This window comes from Arachis ipaensis, chromosome B7 (genome assembly GCF_059453495.1).
Source record: "Arachis ipaensis isolate K30076 ecotype BB chromosome B7, ASM5945349v1, whole genome shotgun sequence".
NCBI lineage: Eukaryota > Viridiplantae > Streptophyta > Magnoliopsida > Fabales > Fabaceae > Arachis > Arachis ipaensis.
In genome coordinates this window covers 67,004,710-67,013,149 of record NC_142442.1, presented here as the reverse complement: position 1 = coordinate 67,013,149, position 8,440 = coordinate 67,004,710, and the positions used below count along the sequence as shown (strand labels likewise).

General features: G+C 36.5%; 1 non-coding gene across 1 annotated transcript; it reads left to right on the top strand.

Moving 5' to 3' along the window:
• Nucleotides 1–1,573: 1,573 nt before the first annotated feature.
• Nucleotides 1,574–1,682, top strand: LOC148552876 (small nucleolar RNA R71). Its single transcript, XR_015892730.1, has one exon. It is a non-coding gene; the product is annotated as a small nucleolar RNA R71 (small nucleolar RNA).
• Nucleotides 1,683–8,440: the final 6,758 nt, after the last annotated feature.

Here is an 8,440-nt window from a genome sequence, read left to right as displayed (position 1 = left end):
AGAAGATACATCAGCATAACTGAACTCTTACCTCTCATGCAAATTCACATCTTAATCATGTATTAGTTTTTGTTGCTTGAGGACAAGCAACAATTCAAGTTTGCTGTTGTGATGCGTGAGCATCTTCTCTATCTTTTCCTAGTGAATTTGCATTCAAATTGTTGAGTTTAATCAAGATTTAAATATCTTTAAGCCACTATGGATGCTACTTTGACTTGTGTGCAATTCTGTTTATTTCAGGTTGTATTTGGATGGATTTGACGGAGTTTTGTAGCAGAAAAGGAAGAAAGCGAATGATGCTGTCAACTCCGACCTCCTTGACTCCAGCGGCATTAGAAAGCTAACTTCCAGAGCTTTCCAATGATATATAATAGTATACCCTTTTCTTCCATTTTGTACGGACCACTTCACGCCAAACTTGAGGAAGCTCAAGTTTGGTGCCAACTCAAAAGCCCCAAGGAAATCGTGCTGCCATCCCCATGCCGAACTTGAGTTTACTCAAGTTTGGCACCAACACAAGAACTCCATAGAAAGGCTACGCACCAATCCACACCAAACTTGGATTCTTCCAAGTTTGGCGCCACCCTTAATGAAGCCAATGGTCCCCACTCGTCCCAGGATGCACTACACGTGAAGGCTTTGCAAATTTTGATTAAATCTTATTTTATTTATAATTAGGAAAAGATATTATTTAGTTTTAGGAAATGTAGTTTTACATTAATTAGGATTAGATATAATAGGGAAAAGAATCAGCCCTTCGGGCTCCTCTCTTCTCTTATACCTCATTCCGCAATTTACAGTTTTTTTGAATCCTAGTTTTCTCTCTGAACTATGAGCAGCTAAACCTCAACTGTTAAGGTTAGGAGCTCTGTCTATTGTATGGATTGATACTATTATTTTTCTATTTTAATTCATGTATTGATTTATATCTCAAGAATTATTTTCGTTCTTTATCTTATGAATATGGGTGGAATGGAAGTATGACCCTTGTTCTATTTGAGTTCTTGTATAACTTGGAAAAGCTCTTTACTGGAACAATAGCTTGAAAACAAATTCTCCTAAACTACTAATTATCTGGACTTAACGGGATACGTGACATATAATCCTCTTATATTTGGGCAATTAGGGTTTTTGTGGCATATAAACTAGAATTGAACTTCAGCCTCTAATTGGAATTAAGTGACCAAGGAATTGGCGGTTGATGAATTTTAGAGGAGACTAAAAAGGTCTAAGGAATTAGGGTTTAGTTACATATAGTTTGCCATGAATTAAATCTTGCATGATTAAAATAGTTAGTAAGAAAAGTCAATCCGGAAAATAGATATCTCTGAAGCTTTAACTGTTTCTCCATATATTATTCACAACTTGTTTAGTGCTTGCTTTCTGATATTCTGAATTTACTGTTAATGCTTTTGAACCTTCAAACACCATTTTCTATTTGTCTGACTAAGCCAATCACTCAATCATTGTTGCTTGATCCATCAATCCTCATGGGATCGACCCTCATTCACCTGAGTTACTACTTGGTACGACCCGGTGCACTTGCCAGTTAGTTTGTGGTTATAAATTCCTAAAATCATGTTAGGAGGGCACGTTCTGATTTGTTGCTTGTACCTCTCCCATGCTTCATAGAGGGATTCACCCTCTTTTTGTCTAAAGGTCTGAACTTCCACCCTAAGCTTGCTTAGCTTCTGAGGTGGAAAGAACTTGGTCAAAAATGCATTGACCACCTTCTCCCAAGAGTTTAGGTTTTCCTTAGGCTGAGAATCCAGCCATAACCTAGCTCTATCCCTTACAGCAAAGGGGAAAAGCATAAGCTTGTAAATTTCTAGATCCACTCCATTAGTCTTGATAGTATCATAGATCTACAAGGAATCAAATATGAATCTGTTGGGATCTTTCTGTGGAAGTCCATGAAACTGGCAGTTCTGTTGAACTAGAGTGACCAGTTGAGGCTTCAGCTCAAAGTTATTTGCACCAAAGACAGGTATAGAGATGCTTCGTCCATAAGAATCAGAAGTGGGTGCTGTAAAGTCACCTAGGACCTTCCTTGCGTCTCCTCTGTCATTAGGGTTGGCTGCCATGTCTGCATTCTCAGCTTCTTATTTGAAAAGCTCTGTCAGGTTTCCTCCAAAGTGTTGTGCTCTGACTTGTTGTAAACACCTTCTTAGAGTCCTCTCAGGTTCAGGATCAGGATCAAAGAGAGGTTCTTTATCTCTTTTCCTACTCATAAACAAGAAAAAGAAAACCAAGAAAGAAGGAATGGGAGTTTCTATGTCAGAGTGTAGAGAACTCCCAGTGAGATATCTCGAGAAGAAAAGAAGAATAAGGGTAGAGAGGGGAGGTAAAATTCGAAATAATGGAGAGATATATATGCTTGAGAATTCAAAAATTAAGAAGAAAGAGATTTCAAAATCAAGATATTTTTGTTTTATTTTTATTTATTCATTTATTTCGATATAATAATAAAGAAGAAAGTAAGGAAAATTAAAAGCTAAGCAACTAATTAACTACTAAGATTTAAAGATTTAATGTGATTTTCGAAAATGTGAAAGAGAAAGTCAAACAAAGATTTTGAAATGCAAATTTAAAAGAATAAAGATTCAAAAAGATACGAAATTAAAATTTAAAATTTTAAAAGAAGATAAGATAGGAAGGATATAAAGTAAAAAGATATGATAAAGATTTAAAAAGGATTTGGAATTAAAATTTTGAAATTTGAATTTTGAAAAAGATTTGATTTTGAAATTTGAAAATTGGATTTTAAATTTTGAATTTTGAATTTTAAAATTTGAGTTTAAAATAAGATAAGATAGGATTTTTGAAATATAAAGAAAGATAAGAAAGATAAGATAAAGAATTGAAAAAGATTTTAAAAGATAAGATTTGAAATTCAAAATTTAACTTGACTAACAAGAAAACACTAAACCTAAAATTTTAAATCAAGATAGCTAAGATTTTCGAAAAACTAAAGAAAGATAAAAGAGATATTTTTTTGGATTTTCGAATTTTTAAGAAAAAGAGAAACAACTAAGAGATACCAAACTTAAAAATTTAAGATCAAAGACACTAATTTTTTGAAAATTAGAAGAAAAACAACTAAAAGACACCAAACTTAAAAATTTTAAGATCAAACAAAGAAAAATATCAAGAATAATTCGAACACAATGAAGAACACTCAAGACAATTTTTGAAAATTTTAGGAAAGAAAAACAAAGAAACACTAAAAAGACACCAAATTTAAAGATTGACACAAGACTTAAACAAAAGAAAAAGAAAAGAAAGATTTTGAAAAAGTTTTTGAAAAAGAAAACAAGAAAACAAGTAAAAGAGCAATAAAACCTCAAAAAGTACCTAATGTAAGCAACAAGATAGTCCAGTTGTTTGTCAATCTCGAACAATCCCTGGCAACGGCACCAAAAACTTGGTGTGCGGAATTGAACTCCGTACAACTGAACCGGCAAGTGCACCGTGTCGTCCAAGTAATACCTCAGATGAGTGAGGGTCGAATCCCACGGAGATTATTGGATTGAGCAAGCAATGGCTATCTTGTAAATATTAGTCAGGCGATTAGAAATGATGGTTGTTTGTTTGAAAGCAGAAACAAAATAGTAAAGAACGGAAAAACAGATTGATGCGAAAATAGTGATATAGATTCAGTTAAGGCTTTGGAAATGCGTATTCTTTCCAGATTAACTTTTCTTACTGTCTACTTCAATAACGAATGATTCATTCAATGGCAGTCGTAATTGACTAACTCATGTAGCATCCTCATCAAGTTAGCCTCTTCTAAACCATAGCAGTCCATCATATCTGAGCAACTCATGTAGCATCCTCATCAAGTTAACTCATGGCTTACCGCTATAGCCGAAGGTGAAGACCTAAGCAATCCACTCTTCTTCATGATCCTACTCAAAATGCCACAGACAAGGTCGGATCTTCCAAATCAGGGAATGTTGCTTCTCTGACTCTAGCCTTAATGCCACAGAGACCTCAGCAACCCACGGTCAACGAAATTTTATGTCACTTATCCAAAGTCGCCCAGGCACTCTCTTGGAATCCGTAGTGCATTCTCTAGCTGTGGTTCAATGCTATCCGGGTCAGGACTCACATGGAACCCATGTAGAACAAGGATGAATGTCACGGTTCATCCTCAATTCATGAGATGAAGAACGAAAATACACAAGAGAATAAAATCAAACATTTAGTGAAATAGAAACAGTAATATTATTAATCCATAAGAATCAGCAGAGCTACTAACCCTAACTTAGGAAGTTTAGTAGCTCATAGCTTACAGAAAGTAATTTGAATTCAAAGTGGTGGAAGAAGCTCCTCAACAAGGGTGATCTTCCCCTATATATATTAACCTAATAACTAAGAAGTACAAAATTATGATAGACTAGACTAGAAGTGCGAAAATCCACTCTTGGGCCCACTTTGGTTGAGTACTTGGGCTGAGCTTGGCGTCCATCTTGAGGAATGGGCGTTCAACGCCCATTGGGGGGTGATTGGCACTGCCTTGTGCCTCTTGATGGCATTGAATGCCAGGAATGGGGTGGAATGTGGCGTTCAACGCTGGCGTAGGTTCCTTTGGGGCTTTGAACGCCAGAAAGGAGGTAACTCCTTGGCGTTCAACGCCAAATATGGGTATGCTCCTTTGAAGAAAAGTATAAACCATTATATATTTATGGAAAGCTCTAGAAGTTAGCTTTCTAACGCCGTTAAGAATGCTTCATTTGGTTCTCTATAGCTCCAGGAATTCTCGTTTGAGTGCATGGGGGTTAGAATCTGACAGCATCTGCTACGCTTTCCTTGCCTCTGAATCGGACTTTGCCAAAACTCCTTAATTTCAGCCAGAAATTACTTGAAATCATTAGAAAACACAAAAACTCAAAGTAGAATCTAAAATTGTGAATTTAGCACTAAAACCTATGAAAATATAATAAAACTTAAACAAAACATAACTAAAACAATATGAAAATGATGCCAAAAAGCGTATAAAATATCTGCTCATCAATAGTAAATAGACACAGGCTTAAGCATTATTTGGGAGAGGATTTGGAACACTAGAGGATCACACACAGCCTCAACTAAAGAGTATTACACCGTTAAGCTAATGACGTTAAAGAAGCACTTGTTGGGAGGCAACCCAACCATGATATTCTTTGATTTCTTGTTATTCTTTAGCTTTCATTATTCTTTTGCCTTAAACTTTTGTTATGTTTAGATATTTCTTATTTTCATTAACCTTCTCTTTTCACTTCTTGTTAGTTCTTATATGTTCACACACAATTCCATCACATGCATACAATGCAAATTCCCACTCCACAGGCATATTTGAGATTTTGAATACATTCAAAATAAAAACCAAAAGAATTCAGATAGCCTTTGCTAAGAGACAAGTTTGGTGTCCAAACGGCAATTTTTTTTGGGGCTTAATGGCTAGTAATATATTTGACTTCAATTTGGTGCATTTATGAGTGTGGTGTGTTGTTATGATTTTAAATTTCATGATATTCCCTCCTGAAGATTTTTTTAACCAGCAGATTCTTGTTCAACTTGAAGATTCCCTGAAGCATTTAAAACAAAAGCATTCAACTCATTTTGAACATTCACATTTATCTACTCCCTTGAGGCTTTTGGAATTGCTTCCTTGGAAATCACATGCATTTACACGCTAGTCAAAAGCACTTTCAGTTTGTCACTTCTTCTAAACCGTAGCTATTCCCCATGACCATATAGAATCTACAATCTTATTCTCTTTCCACTATCACTCTTCTCTATATATAGCATTACATGACTTCTATTCCTATATCTAAAATCATGTTAATTTCATCTTCTTGTGCCTCCACATTCTTTTGCTTGTTTCTTCTTCCCTGCACCATTAGCTAAGCCCCCCTCTTCAAGTTATTTCATTTAATTCAGCACTCACTCCTACTTAATCTTCATATATATTTCTTTACTTTTCAAAAGAAAAGGGTCCAAGGCTTTGAGCATCAATGGTTAGGGGGGTTAAAAATTGATCTAAAGCTCAAAAGAGTTGAGTTTCCTAACCGTATGCTTGTGGTGTGAAAGTGTCAAGTAACCTTTGAAACTAAGCACCTAAAGTCGTGACCCATTGCTGTTACAGAGTATGCCTAAGGCTCTGAGCACCACTGTTTGGGATAAAAAGAAAAGAAAAATTCAAACCCAAGAGGTTCCCCATTAAGTGCTTGTGGTGTTTATGTATCAAGTTAAGCTTGAAAACAAGACACTTAGAGTCATGGCTAGGCTCAAGGTGCAAAGCACCAAGGAAAAACAAAAGCTGTGTTCAAGAATCAATTAGAGCCTAAGGACGAGAATCTATAATATCATCCGAGTTCTAATCCAAAGGATGCTGATATTTCTAAGCATCAAAGGATAGTGAGATGCCAAAGCTGCTCAGAACTAGAGTTCTATAAGCCCTATTCAGTAACTAAACCTGAGCTTAAATGAAAACTTAAAGCCTTCAACATTTTTTCTTCTTGGTCCTATATATTTTTGGTTGCTTGAGGACAAGCAACAGTTTAAGTTTGGTGTTGTGATGCGTGAGCATCTTATACCCTTTTCTAGTCATTTTCTAGTTTTTTTTTTGTTAGATTTTATTTAGTTTTATTGGATTTTAGTGCAAAAATCCCTTTTAGAGCTAAAAAGAAGAAAGGCTGGCAGCACCCTCCCTGGGCACTAAACGCCCAGTTGGCATTTAGCGCTAGAAAGGGACCAAAGCCAGCACGCCAACACTCCCCTTGGGGCGTCTAACGCTCATTCTGGCATTAAACGCCAGTAGCTGACGAATTTCACCCTCTCTTTGGCTTCTCAAGTGGATTTAGCACTTATTAGATTTATTTTATTTTCATTTTGTAATTTTCAATTACAAACAATAGATTTCAGGTTTATAATTTATTATTTTTATTTTATTTCCATTTCAAATTATGTTAGTATTAAAAGGAAAAAATCACTTAGTTTAAGGATCTTCTTCTTCCTACCATATGTTTTAAGAACCCTAGTTTCTCTATAAGTCATGAGCAACTAAACCTCCTAGTTAAGGTTAAGAGCTCTGTTTATTTCTATGGATTAGAACTATTATTCTTCTATTTTAATTTATGTTTGATTCAATTCTAAGGATTGTTTTCGTTTTTAATCTTCTGAACTGGGTGGAACGAGAGTATAACCCTTTTCTACATGAGTTCTTGTGATTCTCGAGAGAGTTATCTCGCTTGAACTATAGCTTGAAAACAAATTCCTCTTAAATTGCTAATTGCATGAACTAATTTAGATATGTGACAGTCTTGGGTAATTAGGATTTTCGTGGCGCTAAACTAGTTTTCTGAACTTGACCCTCTAATCAGAATTAAGTTACCACAAGAGTGGCGGTTAATGAAGGTTAGAGGAGGCTAAATCACTAACAGATTAGGGTTTAGACATTTAAATTTTGTCATAGAATGAATCATTCATTGTTAAAATATTTGGTAAGACATTTTAATCTGAAAAGATAAACATCTCCAAGATTTTAATTGTTTTCTTATACTGTTTTCACACCAGAGTTTTATTTGCTTTCTTTATTTGCTTATTTACTGTCTTATGCGAATTGCAACTCACCAAACCCTTTTTTATTTTCCTGACTAAGTCCAACTTGACAACCATTGCTTGCTCAGTCCGACAATCCTTGTGGGATCGACCCTCACTCACCTGAGGTATTACTTGCATGACCCGGTGCACTTGCTGGTTAAGCTGTGGGAAATTCAAATTCCTGCACCACGCCTCCAAAGGTGGCGCCAACGTTATGCAACATGGACGAAGAAAGCAAGCAAGCAAGCAAGGTGTTGCTAACGCCTGGTGTACAAAGCACCCTCCAAGATGGCACTGGCATTAGAAATTGGAGGCTTACATGAAGGGGTGTTGCTAATGCCTGGGCTGTGAAGCGCCCTCTCAAGCGACGCCCATGCCACAACCTTTGAGCCAACCTTGCATGCATGCGTGGAGTCATCAAGGGTGGCATTAGTAATGCCAAGGTTACAAAGCGTCCCTCTCAAGCAACTCCCATGTCACAAGATTTGATTCTGGAGCATGTCACTTGGGCGTTAATAACGCCAAGACAACAAAGCGCCCTCAATGGTAGTGCTTGCAATTCGAGTAATGCATGGAAACTTTTGCAATCGTTCGTACGCACATGTCATGCATACACATTATAGTGGACTTGTGCGTACGTATAGATCATTGATGCGTACGCAAGATGGAGGATTTGTGCGTACGCATCACATGTACGTACGCACAACTGCATGAAGTGGCATATTGAGATTAAAGCGTTAGTAACACTAAGGAAGAGTGGCGTTAGTTATAATAACGCCAGCGATGAGGTCTAGACCCTTGAAGCTACATTTGGTCATTGTGCTGGCCGTTGGTAACGCCAATTTTGAGGGCA